The following is an 18,253-nucleotide window of genomic DNA, read 5'->3' as shown; positions in this document are numbered from 1 at the left end:
GGGGTGGATTGTGTGGTGCTAAGTGTGGTGATGTGTGTTGGTGTGTAGTTTGGAGTGCGTGGTAATATTGCTGGGTGACAGTGAATTGCGCGTCTGGGTGCTCGGATCTCTTTTCTCTGTGCGTGTTCACGAATCTCTAGAAGTGTGGGTTTGTGGGTGATGTGGGTGTGTGTTTTATATTGTAATGGGTGTGTTGGAGTGTTGTTTGTATGTGTATCAGGTGTGTGTATTTTGAATTGTCCAATGTGGTTGTGTTTTGTAAGTGTGTGTGTATTTTGAGCGCGGCGGTGTGTACCGCCAATGGAATACCGCGGTTGAAAGACCGATGCGTGGATTCGTGGGTCGTAATGGCATGGGCGTATTTCTGTTGGCGTGACGGTGGAGGTTTGGTCATCGCCAGTTTCTCGCTGCCCTTTGGTGTGGCGGACTTTTGTGGATGTCTGTATTTTGTCGGTTAGCCTGTTGTGGGTCAGAATGACCGTGTTGGTTTACCGCGGCCGCGGCGGTGTTATGGCGGTCTTCTGCACGGCAGTAGGCGCCTTTTACCGCCGAGGTTGGAATGACCGCCTATATGCTGAACTGAATGACCAGTCTGAGTTACACAGGCTCCCTGACTTTTTGGGAGGCATGATGCTTCCAAGTCGGTCTCCAGAGGACAGAGACGTACTGGAGCCCGATTGTCTCACCAGGAACTACTGGGTGTGATAACAGACTTGAAAAGCGCTAAGTCCTCTGGGTGGTGACAGAGTTTTTTGCCAAATTCAATAAGGTGATCCTAAGAACTCTGGCAGGTTAATTACTGATGGTATAAGATGAGGCATTACACAAGGGATGCCTCCCACCTTCTATGTGCAAAGCCCATGTTGTGCTAATTCCAAAACCTGGCAAAGACCTCCCTCACCAGATTCGTACCGCCCAATCTCAATGCTTAACATGGACCAAAAACTTCTTAGCCACATTCTAGCTGCAAGGCTGTTGCCCTATCTTTCCCGTTTGGTCCATACAGACCAATCAGGATTTATACACACACACAGGAATACTCTGCGAAATATAGAGCGCCTCACCCATGTCATACGTGCCCCTGAACTGGGTGATGATCCCTATGCTCTAGCTCAACTCTTCTTAGATATAGTACAGGCTTTTGATTCTTTGTGAAGGGAGTATGTCTGGCATATTCTTGACAAAATAGGCCTGGGCCATACCTTTATTCAATGCGTCAAGTTGTTGTATAGTGCCCGGATAGCCAGGGTACACATGGGACACTACGTGTCCTCAGAAATCCTTTTACACAGGGGTACACGTCAAAGGTGCCCTTTTGTTACTTTTGATATTTGCCCTGGCAGTGAAGCCGTTGGCGTGTCGTCTTCAAAAGATACTGCATGGATGGGGGGTGCTGATAGGAGCTGCAGTACATGTAGTCTCTGTTTACGCAGAAGATGTAATGGTTTACCCATGCCAACCGGATGTCTCTAATGCTGAAAATCCTTCAGGAGATCTCGAGTTCTCAGGTCTGCAGGTCAATATTACTAATTCAGTACTCTTTCCCCTGGGGCATTTAAAAGATTTACCATTGGAATGCCTACTGCCTACAGGTCTAAAGTGACAGGTAGATCATGTTAAATATCTTGGGATTCATGTCACTCAAGGAGAATAACTATCATAAAACTTCAGTTTTAGTTGTGCTGTGGCAGGCCTACACCACTCAATTACTTTTTGGAACACACTGAAACTTTCATTGATAGGGAAAATTTCCCTTATAATAATGGTTCTCCTACCTCGTTGGCTATATGTTATGTGAGCGGCCATGTATGCAATTCCTCATCTGGTGTTCTAAAAGATTGACCACTTATTACTAGAGCTTCTTTGTGCTGGGAAATGGTGCAAAGTTAGCCTACATACCCTAAAAAGAGAGTGGGAAAGAGGAGGGCTAGAGGGTCCAGATACTACTTGGCAGTCCATCTACAGCATGCTATGCATTGGCTAGATACATGGATTCTAACTGGGAGAGGGCACTATTGTATGGCACACACATGGGTTATCAGCTGGAAACTCTTTTGATGAAGAGATTTACCCTCCTCCCTGCTGCATTTGATTTGCCTTATGGGTCGCTTGTGGGAAAGAATGATCCGGAGGGTGATTGGGCAGGTATTGTATGCACCAGACCTGGATCTCTGTATTATCTTCCCCTTTAAACAGATGGCCCAAACAATGGCATGAGGGGGGTGTCTGATGCTTTCGGACCTATATCCGGAGGGTCGTTTTATCACATTATGAGATGCAACAGAGACATTTAGACTGGACTCCGGACAATTTCTTCAATATGCCAAAATTGCAGAGAAAGCACAACAGTTGTGGCCCACATTCCTGGATGTGCCTGACACCACAAAGATGTTGCTAACTATGCTTTTAATGGGTGGGGGTCATATACTATTAACTCACCTATATTGTGCTTGACGGGCAGATAGGCAGTGTGCCCCTCTTCTACTTGGGGACACCTTGCAGTGGGTATGTGAGGAACCTCTTTCACTTAAAGACTGGCACAAAATACACACAGGGCAACAAACAATGGCACTGTGTGCACGACTGAAACTTCCACACCATTATATGATACACATGGCATACCTCTCTCCTAAATAACTACATATTATTTATTCAGACAGGTTATAGGGCTGTGCTAACTGCCGGACAATAATTGCAGACTTTAATCATATGGTCTGCCAATGCCCAGTTGTGGGGGAATATTGAAAAGGTATTTTAGAACTTAATGAACAATTGTCAGGCTGGGGGATCATCCGCACGATCAAACAATGCATTTCGCGTCTCCTACCTGATAACCCACAAGAAGGAACTGAGCAGACGCTTTGCGATGCTCGTGCTACTGGTAGCCAATCACTGAATTGCAATTGGTTGGCAGAGCAAAACAATGGCAGGTTGGAGGAGGGATATGTTGGATATGAGGGATATGTTGGAATGGGCTGGCAATGAGAAAGCACATATGCGGAGGTCTCGAAGGGATGAAAGGGTTGGGGATGATCTGTTGGCCTGGAGAGCTATGACTCAGACCATAATAGATTCCACCGATAGGGACCATTCCATCTTAGAGGCACAAGTCTCACAGGTACTACGTGATCGAGGGGAGAGTACGGAGTCAGGAAGGTGACGGAGACTCCTACCTGTGAACTACTCATTTTCAATATCTCTTTATTTCAACAGTTAGATGCTTTAGGAAAACCCAGAGGGATCTACACATATGACACGTGATGAATTTGTAACTGTGTCCAATGTTCAGTAATCTGTAGCTTTTCTGGATCACCCACGGGTTTGGGTTTCATACTGGTTCCCTTCACCACCTGGAAGTAGGTTGAGAGTACATAAAATAGGAAAAATGGGCTATGGTTTGGAAAAATGCCAAAACTGGGGTAGAATGTTAGTATTTTTTTTATTCAGCTCTGCATCTTCCTGAAAGCTGGGAAGATGTTGCCTTTAGCACAGGAAACCGTTTATTGTCATTTGTAGGGAAACAACAGGCACTGTTATGCAAGGCACTTTTTTCCTATTTTTCTGAAAAAACTCACAATTTTGCTATATTTTGCATATTCTATTGGTCCCCTTTGAAGGAATCCACAAACCCAGGGTATCTTTAGAATCCTCAGTATGTTAGAGAGAAAAAAGACATATATTTGGTATCAAAACCTTATGTGGTTAGGGTAAGAGGTTATTAGTGGGTTTAAGTATCCCTCGTTTAGTTTTTCATAATCACTGATGTCCCAGCTTAACATTTATGGGGTACGAAAGAACTCCGTATTCTATAAATCATCAGCCAATTTCAGTCACCTGAATAATTTAACAGAGCAAAATGGTTGTTTCCCTCACAGCAGGGAGTTACATAGACATATTTAACTTATTTGATATAATAATTATATTCTCAAATCTTCCCTTAATATTCTGTTCTAATTGTAATGATAGGCTTGAGGCCATTTTTGAGGGAATAGTTTTACTTAGAGACTAGAACGAAACCAACTCCGTTTGTTCCAGGCGTATACCTTCATGATTAATTGAAGCAAGGTTTGTAATACTACACTCCTTCTTCTGACTGTTGAATGGAGTTTCTATGACCAGGCTGAGTGCCATACTTCAATCTTCAGCTTCACATATGATATTTACAATTAAAGTTAATATAAAATGGTCTCTCTCACTCTTCTGAAAACCTACATGAAGATATATCAGTAAGTAATGGAATGTGTTTGAAAAAAATAGCAATTTTGATCTATTTAATGGACACAAATTCATGGCTTTTTTCCATTTCGTGTTATGATATAACCTATTGCTTTAGTAGAAGACCAGTGATTAGTGAGGTGCACAGATTATTCTTAGGCTCAGTAGTTGAAGATAAATGTATTTTGCCTAACAGGTTGGCAACTGATTTATTGTGCTCCTTAAAGTGAGACTTTTTTTTCAAATTCACCATTTTAGTGGGAACTAGTTTAACCAAGATATTGTCTTTACCTGGCTAGGGCAAATATATGGAGCTGCTTGGTGTCACTAAAGAGCTGCTCTTTAACACATCTTTTGACTGATCATTTGATCCCTAAATTGATGTTTCCTTCTGACACATACTTCCTATGATCTTGAAGGAAAGAACAATTATCATTTGAAGAGAACTTCAGACAGTCTTAAGATTGATATCTCTTACTAACATTTGACAATGAGATATGTTCTTGGTGCTGACTTTATGGTCAGGAGTGACTGTGGACCTTTGGGACAATTTGCCTTGATCATTATTATCCATATTTGTCAGGTTACTCGAGGATACATTTCCTTCAGCACGTCTCTTAAAAGTAGGTAGGCAGGTGTAAACATTAAGACTTTCAATGGAAATTTCCCTTAGACTGTCAGTTTGTTTTTCATTTGATTTTGTTGGTTAGAGTTTACTACACCCAAGGCTTTTAATGTTCTTTGCAAGGTCTCTTGCATTTCTAACGCAACATCCAGTAAGTCTACCAATAATTTAGGATTTACATTCACGGTTGAGGAACGTAACAGTTCAACAGAGTCTAACAATGCTACTCTTAACAGTGAAACGACAGGAGAGGAGGTAAATGACTTACAACTGGGGAAATGATCTCTGTTTCCATAATCAGGTATGTCTATTGCATGGTCAGAAGGGTACACATACAGAGAGGAGGATAACCAAGGACCCTTCTCTAGGTTTGTCAAGGAAAATGTATCTATCAAACCTTTGGGATTTTCTTTATGCGATGCAGGATTATTCAGCTGGCCGGAAATTACATTAATTGGCAATCTTTGCACCTTATCATTTGAAGAATGGTTTGAACCTACAGCAAAATGTTTTGTAAAACCCCTCTGGATTGAGTTAGACAATGCAGTGATTCAGGTGGGGCCTTTTCCATCCAGATGAATTGACCTTTCACCTATTATTGGGCCACCCATCCTACATTTTTCTCCTTTTGCCTCCATCTACTTTGGTTAAACAGGTCACTACCAAACCGTTTAGATCTTAAAAAGGGAGTGGAATAGGAGAGCCAGTTTTCAATTTAAAAAAAAAATAATCACAGACAAGTTACAATCTGCATTCTTTGTTCTGCAATTCACCTGTTTCTATTATGCAAGTTTCAGGTCTGATTTTTTAATCCAATTTTTGTGTGATCTGGTATGTGCGAGACAAATCAAAGGCACAAGAATATATCTTCTCCTTGATGGATGATGCTGCTGTCTCCACCAATCTGATGGACTAATCTGTTCTAAATGGCCAAGGTCCTACTAAGCGGAGGAAGAGATCCAAGACACAGATAAACCGACTTGAAATAGGCCTCCTATACAACAGTCTTGCTCAGATGTTTTTCATAAAAAGCCGACCAGTTGGAGGATGACTTCTCCAGCTGTGAAGTATAAAATGCTGACTCCCCCCAGTTCAATGTTCAACTACACCAACTCCTTGAGAAGAGAGAGCACTGTGAAGACCCAGACAGTCAGCTCAACCTAGTTATTGTTAGAAAAACATCCATCAAGTGCAAACAGGAAATATACATAAAATATGGATTATCCTCATAAATATGTAGCCTGTGTATTCTCTGCAAAAAGCCAAATTTAAAAAAATAACAAACTGGGCCAGACTCGATTTAACGCTACTGCAGGTGCTCCTCATATCCTCTATATCTAGTTTCTGAGAACCACTGCATCTCTACGGGGCTTTCGTGCCAAGATATGAATGTATTCACTCAGATGACCCTGCACCCACCGATAACCAAAGGCCGGCAGTGACAATAGGGGTTTGGGGAACAGCTGACCAGAAGGAGGTCTGTCCCTCAGGGGCATTGGGGGAATGAGGTGCAGTCCAGATGACTGTGCATCAGTGGGACACATCTGTCACCAGGATTAGCCCAGGCAATATAGTTAGCCATTTTAGGGCTGCCATCCACCGTTTTGTGGAAGGTGTACACGGTACAACCCTCCATTAATAGCATCCAGGAAGCATTTGACTTTCTGCAACATAACTTAGTAAGGGCCAGTAGTCTCATTTATTACATTCCCCAAGCGTATAATATTCAGGGAGCATGACTGAAGACAAAGTTCGGCAGACAATCACCCTGCTGAAGGAGGCCAGGCGCATGGATCTGCTGCTGGGAGGTGGCTTGCCATCTGCGCCTGGGCGGCCGCCTAGACATGCATTGGGAGAAGTAGCCGCAGCAGTACTTGTGTACTCCCTACCCTGTTGCCCTCTGGTGGCATGCCAAAAGACCAGGTAGGTATGAGGGGCCACTCACGCATTCGCAGAGCGGCCTCCAAAGCAAAGCAAGGTTGGTGTAGTGCGGGGGAGGGGCTTCAGGTCATGATCGTGAGGGCGGGGTCTTGGGAGGGAAAGGAATGCAAGCAAGCCCTTGGGGGCCCGCAATATGGGGTACCAGGCATGGCGCTGGTGGGAGGGTTAGGATGCAAGGTCCAACATCCCACATGACATGGCAGGGCCCCAGGGATGGACAGAATCACGCAGCACAGGGATTCAGGCCTGGAACAGGCCTCTGGTCTGGTGGAAGTGGACCATGAGGCAGTGCCTGACAGTGCTGAGGAAGTCAGGGCATTTGAGCATACTGTAGGCCCTGCAGGGTCTGGGGAGTAGAAAGGCTGCTGGAGGGGGAAGAGGAGGAGGGGGAGGGCAAGGATCTGTGAGGCTCCTCATTACTTGAGTTTGGGAAGCCTGACATGGTGACTACAGGGAGGGCCAGAGGGGCTCGGGCCGGGCCAAAAGTAGCATTGGGACAATGGGACTTGCTGAAGAGGGCACCAAGGGTCATACAAGCCAGTAGTATTGCCAAAAGGAAAGATAAGATTACTTAACCTGCGTGCTGGGAGGTCATTGAGTAAGAGAACTAGGATAACCCTTTCAAAACATACTTTAGAGTTTTGCCTAGCTCCTTGGACCTGAAAGAGAGGGAGCCTGCACAACAAGATGTACATATGAAAAAAGTTGCTTTGAGTGGATGTAGGAACTCTGGAGTAAATCAAGTCGCTCATATTGAATGCAGTCAAAATAGATTTCAAGTCCTGGGAGAGGTGGACTTGGGGAAATGGAAGATGGCAGACTCTCTTGTCAAGGCCTTCCAGCTCACTCTCCAGCTGGGGCATTGAATAGAGATCCTCAGGGGCCTAGGATGGATAAGGTATCAGGACGGATGGGGGCACCCACCAGCAGGATCAAATTGGCCCAGTCTACCAACCCACTAGGTGAGGCCTCTTTACTATGGTCATAAGGGGGTGAGAAAGAGCAGGAGTGGGGTTCGGTAGAAAAGCCTCTCAGTCAATATATAGCAGGAATGCTAAGAGCCCTATCTTTAGAGGTCAGGGGTGGTTTTAGACCTCAAATAATAACCAGAAGGAGATAAGAAGCCTAAGTGAGGTTCTTGGAAAAACGGTTAACAACTTGGCAGGGAGGACTCCTGCCCTTGAGGAAGAGGTAGGGGACCTGAAGATTGTGGTGGAAAAAAATAGAGAGGAAATTCAAAGTTCGAAAGCTGGAGAGCAAAGTGTCTGGTCTAAACTTGAATCTCTGGAAAACAATCAGAGAAGAAACAACTTGAGACTTTTAAAGGTCCCAGAGGGTGTGGAAGCTAGAGACTTGAAAGGATTTGTAGTCAGCCTGATTAAACAAGGTGTGCATGTTGGACACAAGTGATATTCAAAGGGTGCATAGGGATTTGTTTAGAAAACCCCTGAACAGAGATAAGCCTAGGAACATTTTGGTCAGCTTCCATACGTATGCAATCAAGGAGCATATTTTAGCAGCTGCATTGAAAAAGAAGTCATTAACGGTTGAGAGAACTTGTTTTTTTGAGATCAGATCAGCTTTGTCAAGTATGATATCAAATAAGCAATGGGAGTTGGGAAAAAGAATTGATGTATTGAAGGGGTTGGGAGCTATTGCTCAACTGAAATTCCCGGCTTCCTTGAAAGTAATGGCAAACAACAAAGTGTCTAAGTAGAGAAGTAGATGGTCTGATCAAAATGTTAGAAAACGACAGCCAATATGGATAAAGTCAGACTGGACTTTTGGTAACTTGTAAGCCTGCGCCCAGGGGGAACCTCCTAAGGCGACATAGCCTAGAGAAAGGAAGTAGAGTGGGTTCTCCCAGGGTACTAGGAGTTGGGGGTGGGGTGGGGTTGGGCAGAGTTGGGAGGGAGAAGGGGAGGGGGTGAACACTGGGTGGGGAGCATGTGGGAAAAAACAAAAAAGTGTCCTCATTTAGTGAAGGAAGGGGTGTTTGCAGGTGGTTACCTGTGTTGGGTCTTAAGAGTAGTATATAGATGATAAAGGAAAACTACTTGAGACTCCTGTCTTGGAACATTAATGGTCTAAGGGTAAGGAACAGACAAAGAAGGTTGTTGCAAAACTTGAAAGACGCCCTAGCTAATGTGTTAGTTCTGCAAGAAACACACCTGTCTCATAAAGAATGTATTGACCTGTTCAAACCATGCAGATGGCTACAGAAGATTGTAAGCATCACCGAGGACGGGGGTAGAAAAGGGGTGGCTATCTTAGTTAATATTTCTTTTCAGACAGGGTCAGTGGATAAGGCAGTTTGGTGGGTAATTGGGAAACTGGTGGCATTTGACTCTGCGATTACTTTGGTGGGCTACTATGGGTCTAGCAAGGATAACACCACTACTTTGGTTGATTTATTCTGGCACTTGTTGCAATTTCACAATCCTATAATATGGATGGGGGACATCAATGTAGTGCTGAATTATGAATTAGACAAATCTTCAGGTAGCAGATCAAAAAAATAATAGGAAAATACGATTGCAAGTGTTAGCTATGATGTCTCAGTTGGGAATTTACAATATATGGAGAGATAGGATGGGGATAAAATGGGGATATACATAAAACAACAAAAGATATAGACACCAATCTAGGATTGATTACGTTTTAGTAGACAAGAGCCTGAGGAAGTGTGTTGAGGAGATTGCACATGTTGGGGCTCACTTATTAGATCATTCAGCAGTTATTCTGAATATTTGATTAAGGGGGAAGGTAACCCAGATTAGGGGGACTCTAGATAGAACTTTACTACTGGATGAGGATATTGCAGCAGAATTGAGAGTAGATGCAGAGGATTCTTTTTACCTCAATGCAGGGTCATCATCACCAGCTATGGTATGGGATGCCTTTAAGGCTTTTTTGAGAGATAGGCTTATGAGGGCTGCCTCCATCAAAAGGAAGGCTTATGAAGAAAAGATCAGTCGGTTGGAAGCACGCATTCAACAAGTGGAGCAAGACCTGACATATCTGGACTGTGATGAGAGGGAAATTGAAAAATTACGCAAGTTACATCAACATCGACGGGATGAGCTTGCAGCGGTGTACAAGAGAGTCAAGAAGAGATGTGAAGCAAATAGGGAGGTGCATTTTGAGACTGGGGAAAATTGTGGGAAATTGTTGGCCTGTAAGTTAAGAACAGATCTCATTAGGAATAAGGTGACAGACAGGAACCTGGGAATTCTAGTAGGAGTAATGAGGAGTTTGGGGAGTCCTTCTGGAATTATTTAAAGAACTTTACACAGAGACCTTAGAGGTGTCATCAGGGACGGTTAAGACATGGTTAAAGGATCTTGGTCTAACTGCTTTGGACGAGGAGGACAATGAAGTCCTGAATGAACACATAGGACAGGCTGAAGTGGAGCGGGGTTTACAATCTAGGAAATTAGGGCAAGCGCAAGCGCCAGGCGCGGATGGGTTACCTTTTGAAATATACAAAGTTTTATGAGATAGTATAATGCATATCTTAGTGGGACTGTGCAATAATATCTTAGAAGACGGCGATATGCTTCCCCCCTCTTCGAACAAGGCTATAATCACATTATTCCTAAAGCTGGGAAAGACGGTAAGAGTTGTGGCTCATATAGGCCGATTTCCCTGTTAAACTGCGACTATAAAATCTTTGCAAAAATTTGGGCAAACAGGTTAGGTGGAGTTTTAGGTAGGCTGATATATGAAGGCCAAAAAGGGTTTCTAAAATTTAGATATTTGCACGAATTGACACAGAGTGTGATATGTTCAACAGACCTAGCTAACTCATGTAAGGAACCTCTTGCTTTAGTGATGATAGATGCCACAAGGGTGTTTGATAGGGTCAACTGAATATATTTTAGTACCTGCTGCGAAGTCTTTAATTTGGGGGGGAAATTTATAAGGGCATTGCAGAAGATATACCAAAACCCGGATGCAAGAGTAGTTAATGGTACCCTATCCCGTTCTTTTAAAATTAGAAGGGGAACAGGGCAGGGGTATCAATTATCTCCACCCCTGTTTAACCTCTATATGGGGCCCCTGACCTGCAAAATTAGACAAGAGATGAGGATAGCCCCGTTTAGATGTGGGAATTGGTGCAGAAAGGTTGCATTCTATGCGGGCGACTTGATGGTGTACACAGCAAACCTAAAGCAAACATTACCAGCCCTAGAAGAAAGGACAGCGGAATTTGGGAAAACTGCTGGGTATGAGATTAGTAATGTAAAAATCGAAGTCATGGCTTGGAATACGTATGGGGAGGCAGTCCCAATTAAGAAGGAGATAAAAGACCTTGGGATTACTTTAACCCAAGATATAAACAAAATAGCAGAAATGGACATCATGAGGGTTATGAGGGATTCCCGCAGGCTAATGAAGACTTGGGACAATTTACCCCTTACTTTTATAGGGGAGGTTAATCTGGTTAAAATGATGTTATTACCCAAACTGTTATTCATTCTTAACGCAGTGCCTTTGATGTATAATAAAGAGTGGCTCAGTAAGCTACAAGGCAAAATTAGTAGCTTTATATGGGCCTCCAAGGGAGTGCGTATCACATGGAAGAAATTGAGAAGAAAGAAGGAGAAATGGGGATTAGCATTGCCCAATCTTCAATACTATGCTTGGGCATTTTTTGTTTAAAAAAATGAGAGGGGTACTGAATGAGTCAGGGGTTTCAGAACTGGAGCAGATTTTAAAAGTAATGATGGAATTTAGCCATGGAAAACAGGCGGGTTTCTTATACAAATTCGGAAATCTTAAATACTTCAAAAAGGTGAGATTTAAGATAATGCAGGACTCAGTTAAACTGTGGTATGTGATAAGGAAGGCCACCAACTTACCTTAACGTGCCCCTTTGGGATTCTCCGGGCTCGCCAGAATGGACTAAAGACACTTTAGCTATGTCTTTGAAATAAGCAGGGTTTTTGCAATGGGGACAACTGTGCAATATTGGGGACTTGATCTCGTATGAGGACCTTAATATGGAGACGGATGGGAAACACTCAAAATTTAAATATCTTCAGATGATGAGCTGGGTGAAAAGTGTTAAAGAGGAGGTGGGGGGGCTTAAACGAGGTAGAAGAACTACTACATCAGAATCTCCCTCTGAAGAAAGAAGTGGTGGGATGGTATTGGACACTGATGGAAGCTACAGAAGGAGAATTCACCATGCCAGGAGAAATTTGGGGAGATTACTTGCCAGGATCACATATAGGAGAATTATGGCAAGCATCTACTACTTTGTTGTATACTACAGTTAAACCTGCCCGTTTAAGAAGAGCTCATTTGTTTTCAATCCACCTGGCCTTTTGGAGTCCGGAGACGTTGTCTAAACTGAAGCAAGGTAATTTGGTTAGTTGTTAAAAAATGTGGCCTGGACTCCGCAGATGATCTAAATATGTTTTGGTAGTACCCACAGCTCAGCCTGTTTTGGAAAGAGGTTGGTGAAACAGTCAATAAAATCCTATCTATAGATTGTCAAGTAAGCCCCCTTTTAGTTATTTTTGGATGTCTGCTGGATTTAATTAAGTTAAATATAGACAGTACTAAGTTGCTTTTCTATATGATTCTACTGGCCAGGAGCGAGATATGCAAGAAATGGATTCGTGCTTTCAACCTCGACTCTTTTGGAGTGAAAAGATTTGCTTATTTATAACTTAATACTTGATGTAAAGGTGAATGAGGAGGAGAATAAGAAATATAAATTCTGGGCCCCACTTAATAAATGGCTAGAAAGGCAATAAATAGTCTGTCCTAAGATTACACTAATCGTTGCTCTTAAAAATGCTCTGGAGGTGGGCTACTAAGCTTGCACTAATCAGGGATTCGGACCAATCTGGATAGGAGCCTCTTAGGGGTGATCAGACAAGACCTATACGACCTCCTAGTTGAGGTCTCTGAGGAGACATCTTGTTCCCTGTTCCACAGCGGGAGAATGCCAGTCAATGGCAGCTGACTTTGGGGGCAACATGGGATCGGAAACTACAGGGAGGCCAGGAGGCACAGGGATCAGGGAAAAAGGCTTGTACGCCAGCTAAACTGGACAGGGTAACATTCTGGCTGGGTTCTACCCTAACTAGGAGGATGCAGCAGTATTGCAGGAGGAATTTCAGCGATGTTTTTGTTTAGGTCACGAGGGCTTTAGATTGGTTTGATAGGCAGAAAATCTAAAGTCAATCAGGGCACATCCGCAGGTGGTGCAAGAAAAATTGCAGAAGGAAGTGAGAGAGAGTAGGATGGCTAGTCCTTGCGATGACTGGCCAATGGAGAACCTGATTGTGTTCCCGATAGGGGTGGTTCTAAAGAAAGAACTGTGACAGTTCCGACTCACATAGCATCTGTCTTGGTCTGAATGGCAGATGGTGAATTACTACTGGTGAGGAGATTTCTTCAGTGTCCTATTCATCAGCAGATGTGGCAAAGGCACTGGTGGAGCAAGCAGGGGTAGGTGGACATGTTGCAAAATATGACATTAAATCAGCTTTCTTGTTACTACCCAAATACTAAGGGGATTTTCAGTTACTGGGTGTTCAATTAGATGGTAAATGGTATGTGGACAAAGCTATCCCATATGGCTGTTCAATCTCATGTCCTCCGTTTGAGCGGTTTAGCTCTGTTCTATAAAGGTTATTCACGTGGTACACTGGGCATGACTGGGTGACCCACTACCAATTTTTCCTTTGTAACAGACTCTTGCTCTGCTGCCTGCTTGTGACTGATGGTAAGTTTATAAGAGCTCGTGGAGAATGTTGGGGTCCCTCTGGCACCTGAGAAGACAGTGGGACCACAGAGAACCTTTTGTTTTCAGGACTTGAGCAGGATTCTGAGGTCATGGAGGCTCGCCTTCCGGCCAATAAAATAAGTGGGGATGTGATTACTGCTGGACTCCATGCTGGGAAACCCCAAAGTCATGGTCAGGGAGGTACAAATACTCTTGGGTCATTTACATTTTGCAAATAGGGTTGTATGCGCGGATAGGACTTTTTGAGGTTATTGGAAGGCTGGGCTAGGAAGCAAGGTCCGTGGGGAAAAAGAGGAAGCCACTTACATTGCAGGCTTTTTGTTAGGTGGTTGGTTTTACCAACCATTTGCTCATCTGCGCAGGAAACTACTTTGTTCACTACTTTGATGACATAGATGTTCTCTGGGGATTTTAGGATATCAGAATTGTTGGGGGCGGAGGTAGTAGGGGGTTGTTGTGAGAGGAAGTCAGTTTTCAGCTAGAGCAGGTGTCAATCCACTTGCGTAGATCACAGGGAGACCAGAGGTCAAAGGATCTACTATTTTGTTGCCAGCGTGGCAGATGACAGAATTTTGCCCTTTGATATGTGGTAAGATGCTTCGGAAGCAAAGTTTAACAGCGAACATCAAAGAGGTGACTCTGTTACTGCCTATCAGTAATTGGCGATCCAGAGAAAAGCGCTTGCTAGTTTGGTGGCCACTGAAACGCACACACTCCTTTCACATCGGGGCAGTTACGGAGGCATGGAGGAGGGGTTGGGTCAGGGAGCAAACCATGGGATTGGGTGGATGGTGTTCCTATTGTTTTCAACAATATGTCAGGATAGGAAAATGGGAATTGGGGAACAAGTATTTTCCATAAGTCCTCATACTGCATTTTTCCTTTTCAGGTTCGGCCCCGGGCCAGCTGTCTGCCGCCTTGCTAGTGTGGATCATTAGACGTTCTTTGGTGAAATGGGTCGAGCAGGAAGCTGAGAGGAGCGCTGGGGGATGTAGCCTGAGTTTTGATGAGAATTCCCTTATGATGGTCTGGCATGGTAAAAGGGGTGTGAGTTGTCTATGTTGAATAAGCTGCACCGGAGGACGGTCTGTCCTGCCATCTTATTAATACATCTAGTCAAAAATGATATGGTGGGAGAAAAAGGGCTGTCACTCCTGCGATCCATGAAACAGGACCTCAGGGAAATAAAATCTCAGTGGTCAGTTTGTGTTGTTGAATGGACTGAGATCATTTCCAGGAGGGTGTGGAGAGGTGCTAGCAAACCAGCAGCACATACAGAGCTACATTTTGAAGCAGTGTTTTTTTTTTGTTTAGGAGCAATGGTTTACATCTTTCCTGGTTTGAGATGCACCTCTATCTGTTTGAAATGAAGGAGTTTTGTCTTGGACTCTGAAATTACAAATGTGAAGTGATCCAGAAGCGTGGGGTGGGAGACATAATCAAACTAGTGCCTTTTTCTAGTGGTGGTTGGCCGACAAATTTGCAGAGCTTTAGATAAGGTTATTGTTGTTGACATAGGCGAACCAGGCTAAAAGGGAGGGTGTAAACAAGCTCACACCGGATGGAGGCAGGAAGCTAAAGCTTACATTATAGGAAGTTCAGTTCAGTGAAGTCAATAGTTTTACTGTTAAAATGTGGGGAAACCTAAAAGGGGGGAGGAATGATAGGTGAGGTAAATGTATAGTGACGCTTTAGTTTTGTAAGGTGTATGAAAAGGAAATTTGTTGTGATGTGCACCTGTTTCAATAAAGCAGCTTTTTTCACACATAATATAGTGTCCGTGGTCTGTGCTGTGCATCCTGTTCACCCAAAAAGGATTTGGGTGACAGTCAACCAGCGAGAGGTCTGTCCCCGGGGGCACTGAGGGAGTGAGGCACAGTCTAAATAACTGTGCATCAGTGGGCTACATCAATTATAAGATGTAGCTTAAGGCTATATAGATAGTCATTTCCATCAATTGCACCCACAAAGCTTTTCCCACCTGCCAACCCTTTAGTTTAGGACTTCCAGGCACACAGGATCAGTTTGGGTCAATTTGTGCAGCATTATTAGGACCGTGTGTGCAGGGATTAATGGCTGTTGATGGTTCTCGCTTGAGGCAAGTGAGAGGTGTCGGCGGTTGGCCCACAAGTTTTCAGAGGCTTAGACAAGGTTATTGTTGTTGACATATGCGAATGAGGCTGAAAGGGAGGGTTTGAACAAGATCACACTGGAAGGAGGCAGTAAGCTAAAGGTTGCATCACAGAAAGTTCATTTAGTGACGCTAATAGTTTCAGTGTTAAATGGGGGAGAACTTTAAAGTGTTACAATTACAGGAGTGCTGTAGGCCATGACATAGATACTTTCCGGGCACGTTATTTTTTTTTGGGGGGGAGGGGGGGGACTTTACAGGTTGGGGGTAGGAATGCTAAGTGAGTTAAATATATAGGCCCTCATTACAACCCTGGCGATAAATGCCACCTACCGCTGTACTGACGGCCGCCAACATACTGTGACTTCAGCGGTATTCCGCTATCGGTATTAAGACCCACACAGAGAAATCCGCCACTATACAGACACACACACAAGTCTGCCAGACCAAAGGTCAGTGATAAATTGGTGATAGCAAAACCCACACCGTTACGCCAACAGGAATATGCCCACAGTATCACGACCCACGAATCACCGCGGCGGTCTTTCAACCGTGGTAAACCATTGGCGCGACACACCACCGTGCTCAAAATAAACACACATTTACAAAACACCACCACATTGAACAATTCAAACTACACACCTAACACACATACAGACACTACACCCACACACTCCCAACACTATAAAACACACATCCACATTGCCCACAACCCTTTCAATAAAAAAAAGATTGCCAACAGAGAGAGACACAAGCCAGGAGCACCCACTCAATCTGAGCCACATAACACCCTCACCCATACACCATCCACGCACCTCACAGCACACACCAACACATGACCCCACACATCCTCACACATATCACTCACACCACTCCATGGCACCCCAAAGACATCCCAGGTTTTCATAGCTGGAGCTAAGGGTCATGGTGGAGGAAATCATCCGGGTGGAGCCACAGCTATTCGAATTACAGGTGCATTAGACTTCCATTGCAAGGAAGATGGAGCTATGGCGGAGGATCTTGGACAGGGTCAATGCCCTTAGGGACAAACCCATACCCAGAAACCTACTTATACTGTGTGTGGACCCTGGGCTCACCTATTAGCCACACCCGGTGCCTCTGGAGTTGGGCCATCACATATGGGATGCTGCTATTCCTCAAGATAAAGGCGTCATGCACAGAGCCAGGATATTTGGCATTCACATGGGAGATGTCCTGGTCCGCCAAACACACCATCTGCACATTCATAGAGTGATAGCTTTTTCTATTTCTGAAAACGTGTTAATTTCTCCGGGGGGGGGGGGGGGGGGGGGGACACAAATGCCACATGTGTACCATCAATGGCACCAATGATGTTGGGGATATGTCCCAGGGCATAAAAGTCAGCTTTCACTGTGGCCAAATCCTCCACCTGGGGGAATACATTGTAGCTGCACATGTGTTTCAGCAGGGCTGACAACACTCTGGTCAACACATTGGAAAACATTGGCTGAGACATCCCTGATGCCATGGCCACTTTATTTGGAAGGAACCACTTGCCAGGAAATGGAGCACTGACAGGACATGCACGAGAAGGGGGATACCTGTGGGCTGGCGGATAGCTGACATCAGGTCTGGCTCCAATTGGGCACACAGTTCTTGGATTGTGGCACGATCAAGTCTGTAGGTTATGTTAATGTGTCTGTCCTCCATTGTTGCAAGGTGCACTAGGGGGGGTCTGTACACCAGAGGATGCTGCCATCACATATTCAGCCTCAGCGGTTGAAGACTATGAAAGAAAACGGTGAGCAGAGGGTCATATTCACACACTATTGCACTAATGATAATTTCTTTCCTTTACAGAACCAGCATATGAATCCGACAATCTGTTGCTGTGCCAATGTCTTCTGTGACTCAGTTAGGTGCCATGCCCTGTGCCCCCCTGAAATGGCAGATGCCTGACCTGTGAGGAGGGACAAGTGGAAATGAGGTAATTCCACTGGCGTTGTGTGCCGTCTCCACAGACAGTCGAAGACCGCCGTGCAACTTCGCATTGGTTATCATTGGGCCCTATGGGTTCCAGGAGCCAATGGCGATGTAAGCCGGCAGTGACGGTATGCACCACTGCAGACGTGACCGCCATTTTCTATCTGTTCACTCACTTGCTAGCTGACCTTCAACAGGAGAGGACCTATACTGCAAGGAGGAGTTGGAGAAACTGGTGGATGGGGTCCTACCCCACTACACGTTACTCTACGGTCCTCCAGACAAACAGGTGAGTACACTGTGAGCATGATGCATGGGCCATGAATGTATGGAGTGCTCTGTGTGTAAGCCACATGTGGGGGGGGGGGGGCAGAGGCGTCCTGGCCAGAGTGCTGCATGTAAGGTGGTAAATGTATGAGCGTCAGGGGATGGGAGGGATCTGGTGGGCCATGAGTATGATGGTCCGGACGGTTGACTAATTCACTTTTCTGCTGTCTTTTCCATGTAGGTCAGCGCCCACCAGAAAAAGGGTATTCGGCGTGCTATCGCCAAGGAGGTGCAGACCCTAGGGGACCCCACTAGGGTGACAGGCGGAGCACCCACTGCCGCA

At 44.7% G+C, this 18,253-nt stretch overlaps 1 protein-coding gene across 1 annotated transcript in view; it reads right to left on the bottom strand.

Moving 5' to 3' along the window:
- MYPN (myopalladin) overlaps window positions 1-18,253 on the bottom strand; it is a 2,801,288-nt gene that overhangs the window by 957,322 nt on the left and 1,825,713 nt on the right. The window lies entirely within an intron of this gene.

The sequence above is a fragment of the Pleurodeles waltl genome, chromosome 6, assembly GCF_031143425.1.
Source record: "Pleurodeles waltl isolate 20211129_DDA chromosome 6, aPleWal1.hap1.20221129, whole genome shotgun sequence".
Taxonomy (NCBI): domain Eukaryota; kingdom Metazoa; phylum Chordata; class Amphibia; order Caudata; family Salamandridae; genus Pleurodeles; species Pleurodeles waltl.
The sequence above is the reverse complement of the archived record's forward strand: the minus strand, read 5'-3'. Positions and strand labels throughout refer to the sequence as shown.